This window comes from Sturnus vulgaris, chromosome 1, assembly GCF_052056855.1.
Source record: "Sturnus vulgaris isolate bStuVul1 chromosome 1, bStuVul1.hap1, whole genome shotgun sequence".
Classification (NCBI taxonomy): Eukaryota; Metazoa; Chordata; class Aves; order Passeriformes; family Sturnidae; genus Sturnus; species Sturnus vulgaris.
In genome coordinates this window covers 125,976,708-125,999,282 of record NC_142243.1, presented here as the reverse complement: position 1 = coordinate 125,999,282, position 22,575 = coordinate 125,976,708, and the positions used below count along the sequence as shown (strand labels likewise).

At 38.2% G+C, this 22,575-nt stretch overlaps 1 long non-coding RNA gene across 1 annotated transcript in view; it reads left to right on the top strand.

The window, feature by feature from the left end:
* Positions 1-20,299, top strand: part of LOC148225501 (uncharacterized) — a 35,057-nt gene extending 14,758 nt beyond the window's left edge. Inside the window, exon 3 of the long non-coding RNA XR_015807756.1 lies at positions 17,837-20,299. This is a non-coding gene — a long non-coding RNA (uncharacterized LOC148225501). The remainder of the gene's footprint in view (positions 1-17,836) is intronic.
* The last annotated feature ends 2,276 nt before the right edge of the window (positions 20,300-22,575 follow it).

Here is a 22,575-nt window from a genome sequence, read left to right as displayed (position 1 = left end):
GCTCAAACAGCAGCAAAAAAAAAAAAAAAAAAAACAATAAAAAGAAGGGAGGGAAGGAAGGAAGGAAGGAAGGAAGGAAGGAAGGAAGGAAGGAAGGAAGGAAGGAAGGAAGGAAGGAAGGAAGGAAGGAAGGAAGGAAGGAAGGAAGGAAGGAAGGAAGAAAGAAAGAAAGAAAGAAAGAAAGAAAGAAAGAAAGAAAGAAAGAAAGAAAGAAAGAAAGAAAGAAAGAAAGAAAGAAAGAAAGAAAGAAAGAAAGAAAGAAAGAAAGAAAGAAAAAGAGAAACTATGTTACAGCTAGTCTCTTACTACTATGTTCCTCACCATTGCACACAGTAGGAACATTCTGTCATTCTTACTCCATTGCCTCACCATAAGGTAAGCCTCATACAAAATTTTCCAAACTTTATTATGTTTGCATGAAGAAACACATCTACTTCTTTATCTAAAATTAATATTCAAAATCAACATGGATTGGGAATAAGTGCACAGTACCAGGGACTGTCACGTCTGAACTGCTCACATAGCCTACCTTAGTTTTGTTAGTAATTTACTTAGTTACACTGTATGAGTCTCAGTTTCACAGATTTCTTCATGACTGGTCATTTTTGTTGAGACTCAGAAAAATTTTCCCGAAATTTTTCTCCCATTTTCTGCAGTTCTTTCATCCATTATACTGCAGGCAAAAGCCTCTAAAACCCTCTTACCTTTTCTTAACCTTACATGATAGTTTAAAATAAAAGAAGAAAAGGAGACAGGCACTCTCCTGTTGATAGAATGTCATTTCAGAAGTCCTTCTCTGCTTCCTACTTTAGTCTGACTGCAGCAGTTCAGCAACTTTGCCTGGAAAAAAAAAAGAAGCTAGAAAGAAACATGGAGGTTGGAAAGGATCACACTGCATTCTTTGAGCACAAAAATTGGTGTTAAATTCCAGCTCTTGTTTTGTCATACAAGGAGAGATGCAGTCACAGTAAAAATTCAAAGAGAAAAATTCAAAGAGAAACATAAGCCTATGTTTTCAGGCTAAAGCTGTTCAGGTATGTTTATATGCTGACCTACGAATTAAGAAATCAATGTTCAAGGTTTGCCACTCAGACAGTATACAAAGAATCTCTTGCATGCTCAAGCAATGCTGAGCAATGCTGGAGGGATGGCACATCCCTCAGATGGACACATTTTAGGCATATATTTCTATATAATCTCATTGGTTTTACCAATCACATGCAGGCAGGAAGAAATTTGATTAAGAAGTGCATTAATTTCATCATAAAATCCACCTGTGTAAAGAGGTGGCAGCCACTTCATGAGCCAAAGAGAATTTTTTTCCCAGTGTCCTTCCGGATCTCTGCATTTGTAAGACATAGCAAGGTCTAAAGTTAGCAAAACGACTTATGCAATGGAAATCAGACTAACTACCTCAGACTGAGACCATGCTGGTCCCATGAAGTCTGGAGACACTCACCCATACCCCCTCACCATGCTTGCACATTATCATTCCTATCATATAAAAGGTGCTGCTGGATCATCACCCCTTGGTTCTTGATGTTACACTGTAAAGTATAAAAGAACTTCTGATACCTGACCAGGACTCTTAAAACAGGTCACAATACTTTCTCCAATGACATCTCAAAAATCACCCAGACTCATGTTGGGAATGTCAGGTAACAGTCTTGTTGAAGATCCAGCATCAAAAGAAGAATAAACAAATTTGCACAAGGTCTAAACTACAGAGGATTTCATTAGTCAGAAATACATCTCACAACAAAAAGGAAGGCAGTGCAAATTCTGGAGACTGAATTTCAACATTCCAATGATCATGCACATTCTGAACTTCAACAAATTTGCCCATGAGCCAGCAATACGCCCTTGTGGCAAAGGGGGCCAGTGATAACCTCAGGTGCATTAGGAACAGCATGGAGTGAGGTGGTCCTGGCCCTCTGCTGAGACCTGATGAGGCCACAGCTGGAGTGCTGTGTGCAGTTCTGGGCTCCTCAGAGCAAGAGAGACATGGAGCCTCCTGAGTGAGTCCAACAGAGGGTTACAAAGATGAGAATTGGGCCTGTTCAGCCTTGAGAATAAACAACTGAGAGGGAACCTCATCAATGTGTATAAGTATCTGAAGGGAGGGTGTCAAGGGCATGGAGAACAAGAGGCAATGGGCAGAAACTGATGCACAGGAAGTTTTACCTGAATATGACAAAGAACCTTACTGTGTGGGTAACTGTGCAGTGGAACCGGTTGCCCACAGAAGTTGTGGAGTCTTCCTCACTGGAGTTATTCAAGAGCTGTCTGGACACAATTCTATACAATGTGTACCACAATGACCCTGCTGGAGCAGGACTATTGGACAAGATAACCCACTGTTGTCCCTTCCAATCTTAAACATGTTCTGTGATTTCGTGATTCTGTGAATACTGTTTGCTGAACCCTGAGATCCCTACAGGTGCTGACTGCAGCCAAGCAAGCCAGAGGTAGCAACTGTTTAGATAGTGCCAGATGATCTTGCATCTGAATTAAAATTTTGCAATCCTTTTCCTAGGAGGAAAGGGAAAGGACATGCTTGCCCAGTTCAAGTATCCTGCCCTCCACAGATGACCAAGATCTAAAACGAGATGTATGGTCACGAACCTGAGTAACAAATTACAAGCAGTTCCATTCAAATAACAGTAGCTCTGAATCTGCTGTCAGCCCTAAGGGCAAGCACACTTGCACATCCACCACATCTGAATTTTCCTTAATTTTTTTAGCCTTTAATTGCTTTGAGATATCCACCATAGAGGATCTAGACCCTTTAGAAAGAGGATGTGATAACTAGACGCCAAAAACTGGCATGAGGGGGTTGAGCTCCCACTTTAATAAAATGTCCAAGAGGAACACACAGAGGAAAAAAAAAAAAAAAAGAGGGCTTCTGAACTCTAAGCCCTGTCCTGTCCCAATTTTGGGTTCTGAGCACTAGACCAACTGATCTGTACATAGAAGATAGTCAAATCCTTAATCCCCACCTGGCTCTGAATAATGTATTTGCATTGTGTACAGACCAGGCATCGTTCTGTGCTTTGCCACTTCATTCATGAGTATTGCAACGGTGAAGACACGGGTTGTTCTTCCTGCCTTTCATATACCCACCCTGCAAATGCAGACACACACACACAGACGCACATGTATAAACAAATACGCACAGGTACACAGCCACATAAAAATTCACAGTAAGGCTCACAATCAAACAGAAAATTTGCAAACGCTCCGAGTGTAACACGCAGGCTAACTAGACACACAACAAAAGACTCCTGAACCTTTATCAAATACAAATTAACAGGAATACATTTGAATTGTTAAGCCGAACGTCGCCGCTCAGCGCGGAAATGGGGAAACCTATTGCTGCAGCTCCACCTAGTGGGGAGCGGCGGGCAGCGCAGCGCGGGGGGCTCCGAGAGCGCGGGGGGCGCGGCCTGGGGGCGGCGGGCGCGGGGAGCGCGGCCCAGGCGGGGAGCGCGGCCCAGCCCGGGGGCGGTGGGCGCAGGGAGAGCGGGGAGCGCGGCCCGGGGGCGGTGGGCGCAGGGAGAACGGGGGGCCCGGCCCGGAGGCGGCCCCGGGGGCGGCAGCTCCGACCCCGCCGCCTCCCGCTGCTCCCAGCAGGAGCCGGCCCTGCCGCCGCCCCTTGCAACCGCAACACGTGCTCTGTTCTCGGGATCAAAGCTGAGGGGCTGGCTGGCTCTGTTCGCCTCGTCAGGTGAGGCGGCTGGCTCAGAGAGCAGCACCCTCCAATACTGGCAGGATCATCCATCTAAACGAGAGATAAAGCTGCCAAAATTATAGATGTTTATAATCAAAAGGAGTCTGGGTGTTCATATTCATTCAGAGTTTTCACAGAATCACAGAATGGGTAAGATTGAAAGAGACCACAGTGGCTCCTTTGGTCCAACCTCCCTGCTTCAAGGGCGTCATCCCAGAGCACATGGCACAGAATTGGTATCCAGGTCATTCTTGAATATCTGCAGTAAAGGACATTCTACAAGCTCTCTGGGCAACCTGTTCCAATGCTTGGTCACCTTAACAGTAAAGAAGTTCTTTCTCATATTCAGGTGGAACTTTCTGTGCATCAGTTTCTGCCCATTGCCTCTTGTCATATTGCTCAGTGCCACCAAGAAGAGCCTGGATCCACCCTCTTTACTCCCACCCTTTGGATACTTTGACACATTGATCAAATGATGAGGTCCTATGACCTCCACCAGATTAAAGATATGGGAGCTTACTGTGTCCACACTTTATTCCAGTATTAGTTTGAGATTGTGTAATATATTTTATTGCTTTAAAGTTCTTTCCAGATACTAACATGTTGGTATTGTTCATGCAGATAGACATGAGTGATTCAAGGGCATGGTTACCAGAATCCCTCTGTGCCTCAGTTCTTTGCCTTACATTCCCAACCTGATGAAATAATGATAATTATGCTGTCATAGAAGTACATCACCTCTTCCCAGCAGACACAGAAGGTAAGAACTTTGGAAGAGCTGTAGGCAGGAAAAAACAGAACAAATCCAGACCAAACCCCCAACCCTTTCAATGCATAGAGTTGTCACACCTTTCCTGAAGGACAGTGAATGTGATGGCAAGTTCACAGCTGAACCCCTTGATTTTTATTTTGTATTATTCAATTTTAATAATTTTCTTGCAGCTTCTTTACAAGCAGTCCATGTTTCGTTGTGGCCCATTAAAAGCATCAATCTTTTCCAAAAGTCAGCACACTCTGATGCCCACTGTGCAAGCAGCATCATTTGCTTCTGTATTTTTACCAAGTTGCTCCACTACTCAGTTTCCCTGCTCTGCATGTGACATCTAGAACTCACATTTGAAGGACTCTAAACCACTGGCAGTAAGGCCCAGGTTTTGACTAGCAAACACTCCAGCCCTGCTGCCAGAGAGACAACCTGACACTCTTTCCTTCTAGTAGAGAAGGTGAAAGAAAAGCAGGATCTAAAAACAAAAGACATATTAATGGAGAACAGTCTGCAGATGGGCTGGGCTATACTGTTTCTGCTTAATTATAGCATTCTCAAAGATAAATCTTAAAGCAGCAGTATAAAAACATTTCATCATACAAAGAATTCATTCAAAAATATATGTAGTATATGCTCTGCATGGTAGAGAGAATAATTGTGATTTTGTGCACATTTTTGCAAAAATGCTTGTTACCATATGGAGTTAAAAGAAAAAAACAGTGGTGAAAGTATTTAGTTGAAATGGAAGCTTGCAAGTTTTCCTGTGGCAGCTAATGGGACAGTTTACAAATCTTAATTCAGTGTATCAAAATATATTTGCAGAAGTGTGACTCTACATAAGCAGCAGAGGGAAGGCATCCATCTACCAAAATGATTTGCTTCAATATTTGTATCTATTCTAGTTTGTTTCTCCTGAAGATATAAGTACTTTTTTTCAAAGAAGAAACCCAAAAGGTGCATAATGATTTCACTAAATTCACGTTAACTATACAGGGTAAATTAAGCAGAAAGCATAAAGGCCAAACACTGTACACAGTAATTAAGCTCAATATTACAGGGCTGTACTGTAATAATTACAGCCAGCATTGCATGCACACTCTGATAATTCACTTAAATTGCCTTCAGAAGATGCCAAGAAAGTCTCCTTTACCCAGAGAGTAAAAAAAGATTTTTAAAAAAAAGTCAAAGAGAAAGAAAATTTGTACTTTTTATTTGGAAAACTATGATTTTTTCCTTTTCCTATCTTATTTCATCTAGGAAAAAGAAAACCAACAAACAAACAAACAAACAAACAACAACAACAAAAAAACCCACAAAACCTCACCTATAAATAGAGCATTTGCTGTTGTCTTTCTACTAAAGCTTTTAAATTTAAGGAATAATAGATGCCTGTCTAGACAACCCTAAAATTGTTTTAGTTACTGATGTATGGATGACTGATAAATGTCATCTTTTCTGCCTGCAGTGCATTTTCCATCCAGTCTAGTGACATTTGTCTATAGCTGACCTGAGTCTGCATTTTTCATTTGCATTAAGCATTTAAATTTTACAACTCTGGAGCTTCAGGATTCACTGTTTACCAGAAAATACAATACCATTCCCTCCTCCCCCCTCTACCCCAAAGGAGAGATGCTTTCTTTGCTTGTCACATGGCCATTTTTAATTAAACCAGCAGGGAAGATTCTAATCAGACAAAGGCAATGGAATTTGCTTCATACCTTTCCAAGTGAAATAATTATTAATTCCCTAGTTTCACATTTCTCATACAGATAAAATGAAACATGCAGCATGGGCAATGAAAGGAGGTTTCTATTTAAATATGGACACGTCTTTTGAAACAATGCAAAAGACAGTTAAGTATTTCATGGTAAATGACAAAAACATGGAGATGTGGAAATTAATAGGTTTACCAATTACTTTTAAAATATGCTTTATGCTATTAATGTCTTCAGGCATGTAATTGCAAGATGGTAGAATTACCTCATAGACACTTATCCATTACAAGACAGATCCCTGCATTTTTACACACTTCTACTGAAATGTTTGTTGCTGCCTACTTTGCAATACAGATTCTGATATTTTACTCTGTGAACTGTATTCTTCAAGCCACCATTGCTCAAACAAGGCATGATTTTTGACATGCATTACCTCAAAGGACTGAACTCAATGGAAAATCTTTGCAATCTATAAGTAGTCTCCTGATTTTGACCATAGCTTGTTTTTCAATGGCCATGCAAATCCCAGTTTGCAACAAGCTTTTGCTGTTCACAGTTACTGCAGGCTTTTTTGAGGTTTAAGCTTCTTAAAAAGTCACCAAAATAAAATTTTCAGGAAATTACTATTTTCTATGAATATGCAATATTATTTTTGCATTTCAGATTTTTCCTACCAATATTTTAGCAACTGTAGCAAAGGTAAGAGCTGGGGCAAATGCTTTGCTATTTTGTTGAACTGACAACAAAATGGCTTGGCTGGGAGGCCTAAAGCAGGGTGTCCACCTTTGCATACATGAATAGTGCCATTAAGCCCAATGGATTTGCATACATCCTATTAAGGGTGCACATAAGTAATCCGCAATAGACTTTTTTGTTCTACTGATTAAACTACATCGGGGAATCTGCCCTACAACAAAACCCTTGGGCAAATATTTTCCCCTGCTGACTGGTACCAGCGCATTTCCTCACAGCTTTGGGAAAGTCTCACTCCTATATACCATTTTTTAGAACAGCTTTCTGAAGAGGTTTCTCTATAGTGTAAACCCGTCAGGACTTTTCAGGTGATACAGAGAAAGGCGACTATTTTTTATATTCCTACCCTACCTGTGGCAGAAAGGCATCAATGCAAGACAGAAGTAAGGGTTTGTACCTGCCCCTGTGTTAGCTAAATCTCACCCTGCCTGGTACAAGACTCCCTGTAGCTCCCTTGCTCTCAGCAAATTTTCTCTTGGCATTTTTCTATCAGGCTATACCTCATTTGCTCCCATTCTGCAGAGCTGGCTTTAATATTTTCACCTCTCTAGCACAAAACAGCACAGAAAAGCATCACCTATCAAGCACCCTCAGCAGTCACAGCTACAGTGGGAACAGGAGTTCAGGGCATGTACATTAGTTAGTTTTTTTGGGGCTGGAGATATTTGCCTAGACCGGGCAAAAAGCCCCATTTTAAAATTGTATCTTCTATGCTAGTTAAAAAGGTCTGCAACCATTTTTGCCCAGATCTGTTTTCTAGCATCTAGCTGTATTTTTAGCCAGACCTTGGAAAATATCTCCGGCCCCAAAAAAACTAACCCAAGGGTTCTTTTTAAATACTATCAAGAAAGCATATGCTCTGAGTGCAGAGGAAGTTGTAGCAAAAGGAAAACAGAAAACAGTTAACCTCCACCTTGTCTATAAATCAGAGCAACAGATGTAAAAGTAAGTGTACATTTGGAACCTACTGACCCAGAACACCAGTGCTGAACTTCTGTTTTCTCTCCTCTCCAATATGACTCCATCCTGTGATTTTTGCTCACAAGGCAGAGAAGACAGAGTAGTTTTGTTTTGCAGAATTCATTGAGAAACGTTTCTGCCTTGTCTTCTAAAGCATCTTTTTTCCTCAAGAGAGTTGAGGAAACGTGTCATCACAGGACAACATCTAGTATTCAGACAATTTAAGCCACATGGTGTTCTTAAATGCAGGAATCAGGTATTGCCAGATCTGAAGGAATAAAAGTCCACAATAATGCAAAATCACTCTAGGATTGGCCTAAGTACTGTCTCATCAACATTCAGCAGCAGTTCAAAAGCAAAGAGGAGAAAGAAAACACCCCACAGACACATGAGACAGAAAAAAGATAAAAGGTGTCCTGAATGAAGAAAAATGTGTTATTTCTTAACTGAGCTGTGGATTAAGCAGAGGAAAGGGGCTCTGACATGGCCTGCAGCTCTTTGTTTATACGAGCATTCTTCCAGTGATCTGAACTAACATCGGGTAGGAGCACATCCTCCTGCTCAAACTTAGAGAGGTACTCAGTACAAATTTGTGTGAAAAGGCTACCAAAAAAATTATTTCAATGCTTTCGTGCAGAATCTTCAAATTCAGTGCTAGGAAACACACTAGAGTTCTGCAGGCTCACATCAAGGTTCCAGTCCTGCAGTTAAGCCTCTGTCTGCAGCTATTTGTGGTCCATCCCAACTTTAGGAACACAGAGACCTATGGAAAGCAAAAGGGTAGCAAGAAGAGTTCAGACACTAATTTGGTAGCTAAAGGGGGAGGTTTACAAAAAAAAACCCAAACCAAACTATAATTAATATTATATCATCATTATATAATTATAATTATAGTTCTGTAATTATATAATATAAATATATATACAAATGTATAAAAACATATAGAAATATATTAAAATATTTATAACATATATAAACATATTATTATATATAAATATGTAACATAATTACATAATATATTTATTAATATATAATTAATACTATAATACAGAAATAATTCCATGCTATGCGGGAGGTTACATCCACTGAATATTTACCTGGGAGAGATAGGAAGCTAGACAGATGGATATTTGGAAATGACATTAAAGGAAGGACAAGGTTGCAAATTGCTTGATCAATACAATACAGCAATGGAGAGAAGAACTGAAAAAGTCTATATCCTTTAGGGATAAAGATAAATATGGGTCAGTGATGAGAATTCAATTGCCATAATAAAAGAGGTGTATATGAGAAAGCATAACTTTCACGCACGGGCAATAATTGACTTTACATCCAATGGCTAGTGCTTGAAATAAAAAGTAAAGCTATAAAACCAGAAAAATATCATGAAAATAATAATGAACAGTTGGGCCCCACTGTGTGCAACTGCTGTGTGTCCCCATTTTGTATCTGCAAATTCCTGCCTGTGCCCAAACCCATCTCTGGAGCTGGTCTGCACAGATTTTATAGCCTAATATTTAGTAGACATGTGCACTCAACTATTGCTTATTTTCAGATGTCTTCAAGGGCTATGGAAGTCACATGGCATAAATGTTCTCTGTTTTGCAGATAGGGAAACTGAGACCTGTAGAGAGCATAATTTGCATGTGGTCCCCTGGGGACTCAGGAAAGGCCACTACATGAGCCTCCTTAAGAGTGGGCAATATTCAAGCCCTCTCTCTTGAGAAAAACCTAGTCCCTATCCCCACGTGGGAAGATCATAGAAGAGTTTTCTGCCATGAAATAGAAAATAGCTCAAAACAGTTCTTGCCAGGCAAGGAGGCACAATGCCTCTTGGTTATGGGGGGTGGAGGGCTGCCCCTGCAAGCTGTGAGGTTTCTCACAACGTTTGTCCATGGCTGGATGTCCTCATCCTTCCCTGGGTGACCCCTGCTTCCACATCTAACCCCAGCATTAGCTGTGACTTTTAACAAAATCCTTCACACCACATGGTCTCTACCTGAGAGTCTCAACTAGAGAAATGACTTCCTCTACATCTTTTAACTCCTCACTCCAGACATTGTTCTTTTCTCTCAGAGAAATTTCTTTGCATCGCTCTTGCTCAACTGCATGACTGTAAAACATCTGTGTCTTCAAGACTGTGTCTTTCTTGCCATCGTATGAATCAGATGTATAAAACATGAGTCTTCCTTCTCAGCATGGGAGACTGTTGGTACAGACTCCGTTACAATACAGCATCAATAACAACCCTTTTCATGTTCATCGTATCAAATTCAGACCTTTATAACTTCTTGACATATCTATTTTGCAGTCTGAATTTACCTGAGTGTTGATTCTTCCTAAAATAAAATTATTTAAGCTGTAAATTTTTTCCAGATATTTCCAAAAGTTAGCTGAAGGAAACATTAAAAAAATAAAACAAACCCCTAAATTTTAATTTTGAAGAGATCAAGAAACAAATAGATCTTGAAAACAACAGAATTTTGGCCTAAGTGAGGAGCTGTGCATAAATTAGTCTCCTTACTGGAGATTAAAAGAATAAAAGTAAAAATATTAGTTAGCTTTAGAAACTGGTTATATCTGCAGGGGAGGGGAGTACATGCATTAAAAAAAAAGCTTGTAATGTATAAAATTTTCACATTAGCAAGCCTTCTATGTTACTTTATAAAAGACAATACAGGATTCCATATTGAATGAGGTTCACCAATCTCATGTGAGATCATGATAATAATTTTTACCTTACTATGGATTTCCTTCTTTCCAAATGGTGTAGGTAAGTCCTCCACAGAGTTCTAAGATGTAATTTTTATGTGAAACTGTTTGAAGTTCCTAATTTCAAAAATATTGACGAGATGAAGGACATTAAAGAAATTAAAGGTTGTAAAGGTTGTTTGGAGGTTTTGTATAAGTCAGTTGGGAAAAAGTTATTGAACTGCTATTTTGAGCTAATTCTCAGTTGTCAGTACATTGTACTATTGCACACGCTTCATGATAAAAAGCAAGAGGCATGTAAGTGCCATCAAGTTGAGTTCAAAAATATTTGCAATTATTTTGCAGTGAGTATACAGCTAAAGGAAATTCAGTACAACTGGAAACAAGTCCCTTATCTCTATCTGCAAGAGCCCTTAGCAAGGTGTGTATTACGTGAGACCTTTGTTTATTTGAGACACACCGTAAAATGCAAGGACAAAAGTCAAGTGGTTCTAGTCAGCCGGAAAATGGGATTACCTGTTAAAACTAGACTTTTTTTGGTTATTGCTTTCACAGTCCTTTGTTTCCTATTTGAAACAAGGAGGCAGCAGTTGCTCATGGCTTTAGTTTTTGCTTGCACTGTTTCTGCCTGCTAGTAGCATATTGCAGCTTGTAGCAGTCCAGAAAACCTGAAAGTCTAGGTGTGGGGGAGGTAACTCCCCAATCTTTCATGTATTGTTTTCATCAGCAATACATGCTCAGTTCTGTTGTGTTGGGGGACTTTCCTTCTGATGTTGTTTGTTTGTTTGTTTTATATGGGATAATATCAGTCTTGTTTCTCCTTCTCAGTTTAACATGACTGCCAGAGAGCTCTACTTTCACCTCCCAGAATAGTAGAAAATGAAGTCTCTTGCACCTGGCAGAGGATGTGTCACTGCCTTGGCATCAAAGTCAGCAAGAAATTTTATGCTGGCTACAAGGTCTAGATCCCACATCTTAACCAATCTGCATTTTACCTCTCTCTAGGTCCTTAAATATCCTCGACAGCATTGCATGGTAGAGAGCAAAGCCCTCGAGTAGCATTTAAAAGTAGTAAGATTTGATTATATTTTGTTCTGTGAAAACTATGCACCCTTCTTACATCTCAAATACGGGTTAATGTCACTTCACGGAAAAAGAAGGAAACCAGATCATTCGAATTACATGATTGTTGATGGATTAATTTGTGACAGAAGAAAGTGAAAGTAAGGTGGTGACAAGGGGATTAGTTAACAAGATGCAGTAAGAATGCTAGGAGAGCTGCACTTGCTTTACAAATACACCAGACTTTTTGAAGATATTGCTAGCATGACAGATAAAGGGAATGTAGCTGCATTATATATTTAAATTTTCCAAAGGCATTGGAAAAGATACTGCACAAATGGCTTATTTTGAAAATAAAAGCCCATGTGATGAAGAGAAAGCTGCAAAATGAATTAAAATGTAAGAAGAAAGGAGGGGGAGGAAAGGAATAATGAATATAATGCACTTAAAATGGAAGGTATTCTCCTGAGAAGTATCACAGAGCTCTGCAGGCTTAAACCAGGGTATCTGAACCTTGTTATTTAATCTATATAATGCTTTGCTTATAGACTCTTATTTGACTGAGCTGATAAAAATACTTTATGGGAAGCAGATGTATTTTTTTTACCTTATTTATAGTATTTATACTATATTCGAAGTATGAAGCTTCTTCTTTGATATCACAGAGATGGAAGAAGAGGTTAGCAATAGCCTTTTCATTACAAAGCCCACAGGCTTAATTGTTACAGAAATCCTTTCCCACTTCTCTCATGGAAATTATTTTTCTGTAGTACCTCTGCTATGGCTCTTCTTACACTGAACACCTGAAACCTCTAGAAAAGGAGTACTCAGTGGAGTCAGTAACCCAGAGGTGTTTCTTTTGAAATAGTTTCTCTTTTAGCCTTTTAAAATCATTGGCTCTCTACCTTCATGAGCTATTCTATATCCAGGCACAGATTTTACATTTACCTGCAATTTTGTGATTACACTCATAGAATGTGTGAAGCACCAATATCCCATTCTTTATGGATAAGGGAAAAAAAGAGAGAAACTTAAACATTTGTCCTCTTAAAAGTAACAACATGAGGTATTGCAAAATTTAAGACATCACATATTCAAATCACCAGTCATTAACCCATCATGAGAGTCATGAACCTAAACTTGGTTTGTCCTTTTGCAAAGAAAATGACAGAAAGAGCATACAGTAAATTGAAGTCTAAAGCATTCACACAGAGGCAGGCCTGCATTCAAGTTCTGCTGCTGCTGGAACTAGACCAAGAATTTTTCTCATAGCTCATAGTTCCAATGTGAATACCTTAATTGCAAAATACTCGAAGTGTAAATTTATCTTATTGGTGTTACTCTGTGATTTATAAATGATTTGTAGTAAGAAAAAAGGGAGTGTCTCTTTCTTCCAGCACTATTCATCTATCACATGGATGGACTTGTGTTAGATCACTGCCTTGACAAAGGCAGAACAGGGATCTGAATTTAATTTTTCCCACCCCACGGAAAGGGATATTTGCACTTACTCAGCCTTGTGTTGACACAAATTTTAAAAAATTGTTTGCAAGAGATCTGTGTTTCAGATACATGCTTCATTAACCCCAATTCTAAGCAACATGCCTCTTCTGGGCAAGTGTCCATCTGTCTGTACCCTCCTACATGGCTGTGGACAGTGATACAGAGGATCATATATAGAATCATCTCAAGCCTGTTTTGAGGAACACAAGATCCATTGGGCACAAAAGATTCATGTTGAAAAAATGGGGAAACTAAAGCCACCAGTCCTATGTTCAGAGTCTGTGTAGAAAACACTCTTTTGCTCACATAAAGAGCATGCTATGATACTTCTTGTCATTACCCACAATGCAATTTGGCTCCTGCCACTTCAAAATTTTGGTATTTTATCATCCTTTCACATATTTTAGGTAATTTTGTCTCCTTTGTATCTATAGTTTTGAAGAAAATACTGATATTTGCTGAAGAATATAGTAAAGTTTTTTGGTTTTGTGGTGGCACTTGCAGAGAAGTAACATTTGCAGAGAATAACATTTCAGAGGACATTGAATCAGGTTAAGTGTGGTTTCCTAAGAGGGGTGGAACTTTCAATCTGAGTGCAATCTTCTGCTTCAAAGCCATGTTTCTTTAAGTGAGATCAGCAGAGGTGATTAAATTCTCTGGGCCCTGATCCAAAACTCTATTGAGTTGAACAAAGCTGTGGCAGACATTACATAAATAAGATGAACAGCCACTGTGTCAAGGATGTTCTTGCCAGCCTAGTTCAAGACAAAATATTCAGCATATCTCAAATTTAAACAGCTTAATTCTTCTCAAATCAAATACAACATGCAGATACTAAGAAATTTCTTGGAAAACAAATGGTACCTAAAGTAAATTTCTAATATGTCCAATATCAAGATTTACTGCTAGCTTAGGGAATGTGGACTTCAGTTCTTTTCCAACATGAGTCATAATAGCCTCTTTTTTGATATACAGGCATCTGCAAAATCCTTCGAAGGACAAGAAATTATGGAAGTATTTTGGCTCATAAATTATGAAGAAATAATTTGATATATGAAAGATTGAAACTTACAATATCTTTTGGATGTATTTTTAAATTTTACAATTGGGACAGGATATGCTGTTACTTTGGGTTCTTAAAAATTCCTGATATTTAGCTTTAAAATTCATTAATTGAAGCACGTAGGCCACATAAAGGCATTCTTAAATTTGTACTCCATCTCCAAATAAATGTGCTTGTAGTTGAGAGAAAATGTACACATGTACATATGTATATATGGTCCATAGCACGCTTCTAACATGTCTTCAAAGAGTTATTTACTGTGACCATTAGTGGTTGGAAGATATGGTTCTACTCTGCTATTCACAACTGTATTAAAAACCAATAATACTAATTTGGCCCTGAATTAAAGAGAAAAATAAACTGTGCAAAAACTCAACAACGATTGGAAGGGAAAATATTCAGAAATTCATAGAAGTGAATTTTAGAGACAATAGGATAATTCAGATGTTTCTGATGTGATCTGCTCTCCTTGAATTTCCTGATCTGTCTTCAAGGTTCTTTGTGCATGATGTCAATGGATTGTGCTTGCTTTAATGAAGACTATCATTCTCAATGGCATGATTTGAGGAACAGCCACATCAAACTGCAAACTAAATAAGGAAAATGTTGTTGACCATGTTATCTGCCTAGAAATTCAGACGGAACAGAAATTTCAACAAGACTCAGAATCCAACCAGCAGAAAAAAACAAACCTACAGCTGCATGTCTACTGGATGGCACACAGTGTATTTTGATTCTTTTGTTGTTTCTCTCTCCTTTCCAGCTCCAGAAGGCCTCAAAGTGCCATGATTTCTGTGAGCCTGTTCTACTGTGCACTGAGGATAGGTTCAGGGGTAATACAGTATAGACTTTGCATGGATCATCAGAAAGCTACTGAGGAAAAATTGAAAACTTAAATGAAAGCAGGGTAAACCCTCAGAGGAAGAACTATCAGGAAACTATCCTCCCAAAGGCTTTTCCATTAAAGACTCGATGGTGGAAGAATTTTTAAAATAGCTAGTGTTGGCTGTGGAATGTTTTTCCTATTCTGGGTTACTGGCTCTGTATTTGACACTCCTGGCCTTGACATATATTTTAATTGCCTTGTTATAGTACACTGGCATTTTAGGATTGAGAACCCAAACATCAGGTCAGTCAAGGCTCTTTGGTAACAAGCTGCAAATGTGCACCACACAGAAGAGGGTATATAGGTGTAGCAGTTTCATCAGGTTTCTTTTTTTTGGAATGTGGGAAGCATATTAGGTATGGAATGACTTTACTGTTCAGGAAAACATTAAGTACTGAATAGCAAAGGAAATAGGATTGGCTAATTTTAACATTGGTATAGATGCAAAATTGTTGATGCTGGCTTATTGCTACAGGGAGGTGTTAGCTGTCTGATCCTATTGATTTCAGCTTAGATGTCTTAATTAGTCAATCCTATTGATTTCGATGAGGATGCCATGAAAAGGAATTACTCTACATTCAGCATAGTCACTTTTCTATTTTAGCATATTTTCTCCTTCAAAAATCACTTTTAAAATTGCTAATAGCACTAATGCCATGAAGGCAGCCAGATTATTTGGTATAAGAATCAAAACTAGACTCCCAAGACCACTTATCATCATTTTGACAGTTTTTGAAACAGACCACCAGAGCTACACTCAAAACTGTCAAACAAAGTTGTGTTTCAATACTGCTTCTTCCCCAAGGTCTGATTACAGTTTGGTATTCTTAACTTATTGAATTTTCCCTCAAGTAGTCCTTGTGCCTGAAAATTGTTGAGCTGTTCCATCGTATTAGCAAGAAGTGCTTGTTCTAGTAGTGTACAGCAGGGACAACAAAGCTCAAACAGTGCTATGTCACCTCGTTCATTTTTCCACACTTCTCACTTATTTATTTCATGTCTGACATCTTCTCTATGTCTTTCTATGATCAAAGTCAGGAAAGCTAGTTTTTGGTGCACTGATTGTGGATCAAAGGGTATTTTTATCAAAAAAAAGATTGCATTTGGCTAAAATCAATATACATATTTTATAACACATTTCAGTTTAGTCTCAAGTGTTGCTTGGGTCATGCTTTAATTTAAAATTAATCACATTTTACAGACAAAAGACCGCAAGTAAAATACTTAATTCGTAGACTGATACTAACCACACTAGAATGTGAATATATTTATTAAAACTGCAAGAGAAGCTCTTCAAAACTAGGAAAACAGGAAAAATGGCTTCTGCTGCTTTTATTTAAATAATAAAGAAATACCTACATACATAGATAAATAAATATTAAAGCCAGCAATCTTCATGAAAAGTATCAAAGATCTTCAGGAAGTATTTTTAATGTACCTAAGTAGAGCACAAAAGTTTGACAACACAATGACCCTATCTATCCGCGTGATTCTGACTGTCTTCCCAAGAAACACAAAGTTAAAACCAACTTTTAGTTTTTCTCTTTTACTGAGCCTGTCCCAAAACATTCTAACTAAAGCTGTTTGTCCACCAGTAATTTTCCAATGTGATTGCCAAAAGCAGGTCCTGAGTTTTAAGAGCTGAGAAGATTATTTCAGGGCCTAGGAGTACTACTTTTGGAAGAAGAACTGCACAGAGATATGAACATATTTATGAACTAAAAGAGGAAATCTGGTGTAATGACATTTGACAAAAAATGGAGTCCAGAGTTCAACGATTTCTTGCCTGTTCCTAAACAGATTTTTTCCCCTCATAATGTTGACACTGGGGAAAGTAACAGAATATAAAATGGGCAGAGAAAAACAGAGGAAATGGTTTTTTTTCAGTGAGCCTGAGACAGACAGGCTCATTGCAAAGACTATTCTCTGCATAGATATGAAGTTTCTTGGTTGTTGTCTCACCAGTTCTTGGAGCAGCATTAAATAAAAACTCCTCACCTGCTATTAATCCAGATGTAGGTAGCACTGGTGAGCTGCAAGGCTACTTCACATACTCTTCTTGCAGTGTTACCTGTCTGTTTTGAGAAATAAAGGAAGAAACAGACTAAAGAGATCCCTTGTAGCTTATATCAAGGACATTGTAATCTTATTCACATCCTGCTTTCACAGAAAAATAGTATCATTTTCCAAGTAATTTATACAACAGAATGAGTTGAAGGCAGTTCATGGACTAATTTCCAACACAAGAACGGAAAACACTATATTAAAACCTTCTTCATTTATATTGGATCCTGGTAGTTTAAGAGGATAATATTTGGTTCACATAATGGTACTGAATGCATATCAAAGATTCTGAGAATCATCTAGTTTACAATATCTGCAAAGACAATTAACATACTGTAAAGCCTGTTGGTTTGTTTTTATATCAGGAGTAATTGACTATATAAACCTGTGCCACATCTTCTATCATAAATAGTTGTCTATCACATAGAACTGAGATTGCTTTCTTAAAGTACACATTTTTATAAAGTCACTGTTAAAGCATCATTTGTTTCAATGTTTTAATGTGATGTTATGTAATTGTAATACTATTTTATTATAAATTATAAATTTCCTGGCATGGCATATTCTACTTGCTTCAATGTGTATAATTCCCTCTTGAAATCTGGTGGCTTTTGTTTTTCAGTCCTTCTGAGCACCTGCTGCCTGCTGAAATGGAAGCATCATTTCCTCAGAACTTCAGAAATTCAGGGAATAAAAAACCCAAGGAAACAAATAAATATAAAACAACTCCAAGAATATCTATGAGAATTCTGTTCTGAGAGAAACTTAAAGGAACTAGTGTTTTGTCTAGGATTTCACAATATAATAATCTATACATTTATTTTGTGATAGTTTCTCTGAAGGTCATTTTTGAATCTTGCTATATTTGTACACTATTGCTGTATCAGCTTTTTCTTCGGTGAGGTATCAAATCTGCCCCTTTCTCTTTGTGCCTTAAATGTTCAGATTTGACCCCAAAGTCTAAGTTGTGGAAACTGGCCAGGAAGTTCAATGATACAATAAAGAAATCCTTGGTGAACTTTTTGATTTTAATTTTTAAAAAAAATTATATCTATTTTTTATTCAGGTGTACAAGTGAAGGGTAAAGTGGTCACTTAGATCTTCACAGACACTGTGACCGCTGTATTTGTAGTGTGCAAGATCTAATAACCAAGAGGGGATTTTTTACATTTCAATATATCCTGCTGAATACCAAGAGTATTGTTTTATATCTTTGCCTGCAAAGAACAGTGTTATAGGAATGAAAGATCTCATACTGCAAAATGACTAGCCAGGAGGAGGTTTCTTTGCATTATCTCCTGTGTTCCTTCCAGATGATCCTCACAAATTTGAGTTTAGTTCAGTGTGTAAATTAAGATAATAGTCTATAGTGTCCTAAACTTTTACGATTTTGAGGGGGAAGAAATAGTGTCTTCAGGTGGCATACTAAGCTGGAGTTTCTGTGGAAGAAAGAAGACACATTTATCTTACTTTGGATGTCTAAGTTAATGTATATGTAAGATGTAAAATGGTACTGTAAGAGGCAGTTTCTTCCTAAAACTGATGAAACAGCTGGAATAATTCAATGTTTATTATATAATTGACAGAGAACCAAGAAATTGAATCTACTGAGATTCCTAAGACATTGTGCCAGTTTTTATGTGCATACAGCAGTTGATCAATGTGATATAAAAATATATACGTACATAACTCATATGTGTATGTACCATAATCTCATGCTTTATTTAAGCTTACAGATATAAACATTTTAAATAAATAAATATCTAAAAATTTTGCAACAGAACCTTTCCCGTCAAAAATATAATTCTGAAGGATCTGAATACTAATATACATCACAGCTCAATTTTTTCTAGCAATCTCAAATTTTTACTTCTCTTTTACTTTTGTCACACTAAAGTGAATTGGAGCTGTGGGTTATTTTGTGCACTGATGTGTGTGAGCATTATGTGTTAGAAATATGGCATCTCAATTTCTTTTATGTCTTCTCTACAAATCTCTAGCCTGTGGAGTTTTTATGATACTTTTGGGTTGCAACAGAAAAAAAATAGATTATCCATCTGACATTTTAACATGAATAAGTCAAAGATCAAAAGCAGAAAATTTAAAAATCTCCATATTATCTTTGGTCAGGAAGATATTATGAAAAATGGAGACTGTCAGAGGTGGCTTTGGGTTAATGAGAAAAGTTAGAGAAAATTAATGTAGAACTGTTGGTAGGGGCTGTATGCATCCCACAGGCCCTGGACTTCCCTAATTGTTACAGTTCCATCAGTTTCAAAAAAATTTTAGGAATGTCCTACAAAGTTTGAAGTAAGAACGACTGTGCCTTGCATAAGGTCTCTTCTGGGTGCTGGGCTGCAGCAGGGGCTGACTCTGCATGGGCACTGCACTGCACAGCCCTCCCCACCTGTGGGACCCCCAGAGATGCTGGCCAGCCAGGATGGCACCCACAAGCATGCTGAGTCCAGGGCATGAAAAGAAAAGTGGCCATCACACAGAGGGAGATGGCATGGGAGAAAAATGTATTTACAGAAAAAATGTCCTGCTGTCATGAGGAATTCCTCTTTTTTCCTCAAGCAAAACTTGTTTTAGTTTTACTACCATAGGTTATAAAGACAATAAATACAGATTTCTTCCTCTCCTCTGTTCCCATTTTCATATCACCAAGAAACATGAGAACTGTTTTCTTACTCATCCTTTCAGCTGTGCTAAAATTCACTTGTTCATTTCCATTTATCTTTTTTTGCCTTTTAATGAAAGAAAAAAGAAACAAAAACTGTATATTACCTTCTCCTTTATAACTTTTGACTTTCTTAGTAGACTTAAAAAGTTTTTTTGGATGACCATATATGTCTCTACTTTCCTTTTGCAGTGTTTTGTTAGCATGCTCAGGAGTGCTATGGCATATAAAGCTTTGATTCATCAGATCACTCAATCCCAGGTTTAAATCTTTTTGAAACACACAATTAGGTGGGTGTTCTACTGAGGCACTTCTTCAAGATGTGATTTTCTTTTATGAAAGCGATGTGAGTTATAATAAAATGAAGGGATCATTGAACTGGTTCAAAATTGCTTATTTAATTTCTGTGGGTTTTTTTTTCCTTTACTGTGCCTGGTAAGATTAATACACCTGTAAGTCTCAATATAATTTTATAAAGTTTATTCAGAAGAAAAACATATATTTGTCTCTTTGTCAGTTGTGTAAGACCTGATACAAAGAACAACAGATTCTAATGATTATAGTTCAAGTGCCCTAATATCCATGTGCTAAGCTGATTGACTTCAATGGGTCTGTTTTATGGTTAATGTAATCTTTATTTTGCCTTCATCACTTCTCTGAGCAACACATGCAAACTAGGGTTGTTCAGTCATTTAGCATGCATGGCCAGATGATTTCCTGACCTCTGTCCTCTAGAGGAGGAATAAACAATCCAGCCTGTGCTGTTCCCCAAGGCACGTGCAGCTCCTATAAACCCCTGGAGGGTCAGATGAACTTCCTCTGGAGCTCCACAGGCTCACGCTGAAGCTCCCACTGAAGCTGGCAGAACTCATGAGGCCAAATACAATAATCCACACATCTAGCTCTATTTCATTATACTTTGAAGGTGTGGCTGGAAATAAAAAAATTTCCCACTCACAGAAGACATTATAAGTCTGTAAGACTTAGGAGATCACAGTAAGTTGTTGGTACTGAGGTGATCTTGGTTTGCCAGTGTATCAACCCTGGAGACAAACTGGCTGCAGACAATACCCTCTCCTGATGCATTTGTAATTGCAACAAGTGAATCAACAAGAATCACATCAGTGCTCTCCTTCTGCTAAGCATTTGCTCCTTCAGTTTTTTCACAGACAATTTAGCCTCATATATGTCATATGAGTGCCCTGACTCCTCTTATAGGAATAATGAAATGTGGGAAAAAACCCCAAAACCCAAACAAGCAAAAGAACCCCAGAGACAGCCTCATCTATACGAAGCTAAATCCAAAATTTCTCTGTGCTCATAAATCTTCAAGTCATATTTTGAATAGGGTTTCATATATCCAATAAGTTTTTCCTCTCAAGGATAAAAATTGGCCTTCCTTTCTGAAGAAAGAATAGGGAAAGATGTCAGGAAATTAGGAAAATGATTTTCTAGTTGGTCCCTTCTGTCTAATTATTTCAACAACTACCCCCAACTTCTGGACAATCACTAGATGACATCTGCCATCTCCCTGCAATCTGAGGTTTTAAAGGCTAGTTTAGTTGTACTACATTTTGTTATCATTTGGGAAACAATATAAACCTACACTCTGGGAAAAAAAAAATAAGTACTGGAAGAAAAAGGATCTGTGCCAAACATCTTGTTTGGAGGGAAAAAAGGTGTCCTTTCAGTCAGTATATACTCACTGAAAATACAGCCCCACCAGTCAACTGAATATGTGTTGGAGTGATTCTGGCAGGGATCCTTTAAATCACATCCCTGTTCCTTTGTTACCTCATCTTTCAAGTATTCTGGTATTTAGCAGATAGTTATTAAGAAGATCATACACAGTTGTCTGCTTTTTTTTTTTTCTATTACTAGCATGAACCAGGACATTTGAGCAATGTGCTAGGTTCTGGTTTCTGCCCATTTGTTTCTGTGCCTTGAAGCGTTTTGTAGTTTTGTTTCTTGAAAAAATAAGGTGCAGCATGATATTTATCCAAGCACATCTGCCTAGCAAATTCAGTCAGCACAATTCACTCTGCAGGCACTTGTTTGTTTCTTAGTGGTGGTGGTGAATTACACAGGGACAATTGTCAGGACACTGGAACAAGACCGAGCTCCCTAACAGGCAGGTCAAATGATATTTTCAGCTCGGAAGTAGTAGAAGCTCAATTAGTACATGAATCATTTAAAACCAAATTGAACAGAACAGTCAATAACATTCTTTTGGGAGTAATCTTGTACTTGCAGAGGGACCTGTCTACTTAGCAAAGCAGCCTCAGGGCTGCTCTAACCTTTGCCTGAGGGCTGGTCCCCACTCAGCAGCCCAGAACAAGAGGTGGGCTTAGGTAGCAATTCTTCTTGTTGTGCATTCCCACCCTCCATTCTCAAATTGAACTATGGACTTAATCATCACCTGGCACTATCAGCACGTTGCTCCTTAGACACTTCTTCACCATCCAGCCACCTTAAATCAAAACCCATGGGAATATGAAGCCAATATAATTTGTTTTACTATAATTGCAAACCATTATTTTCTTTTCTATTATTTTCTATTATTTTATCATTTTTATTGCAACTTTTGAACTTGCAAAACTTGCAATTGGGATGTTAACAGCAAGCTGAGAACATTCACAGCCATTAGACTTAGGCATGTAATTTCTGCTTCTAAGCATGAT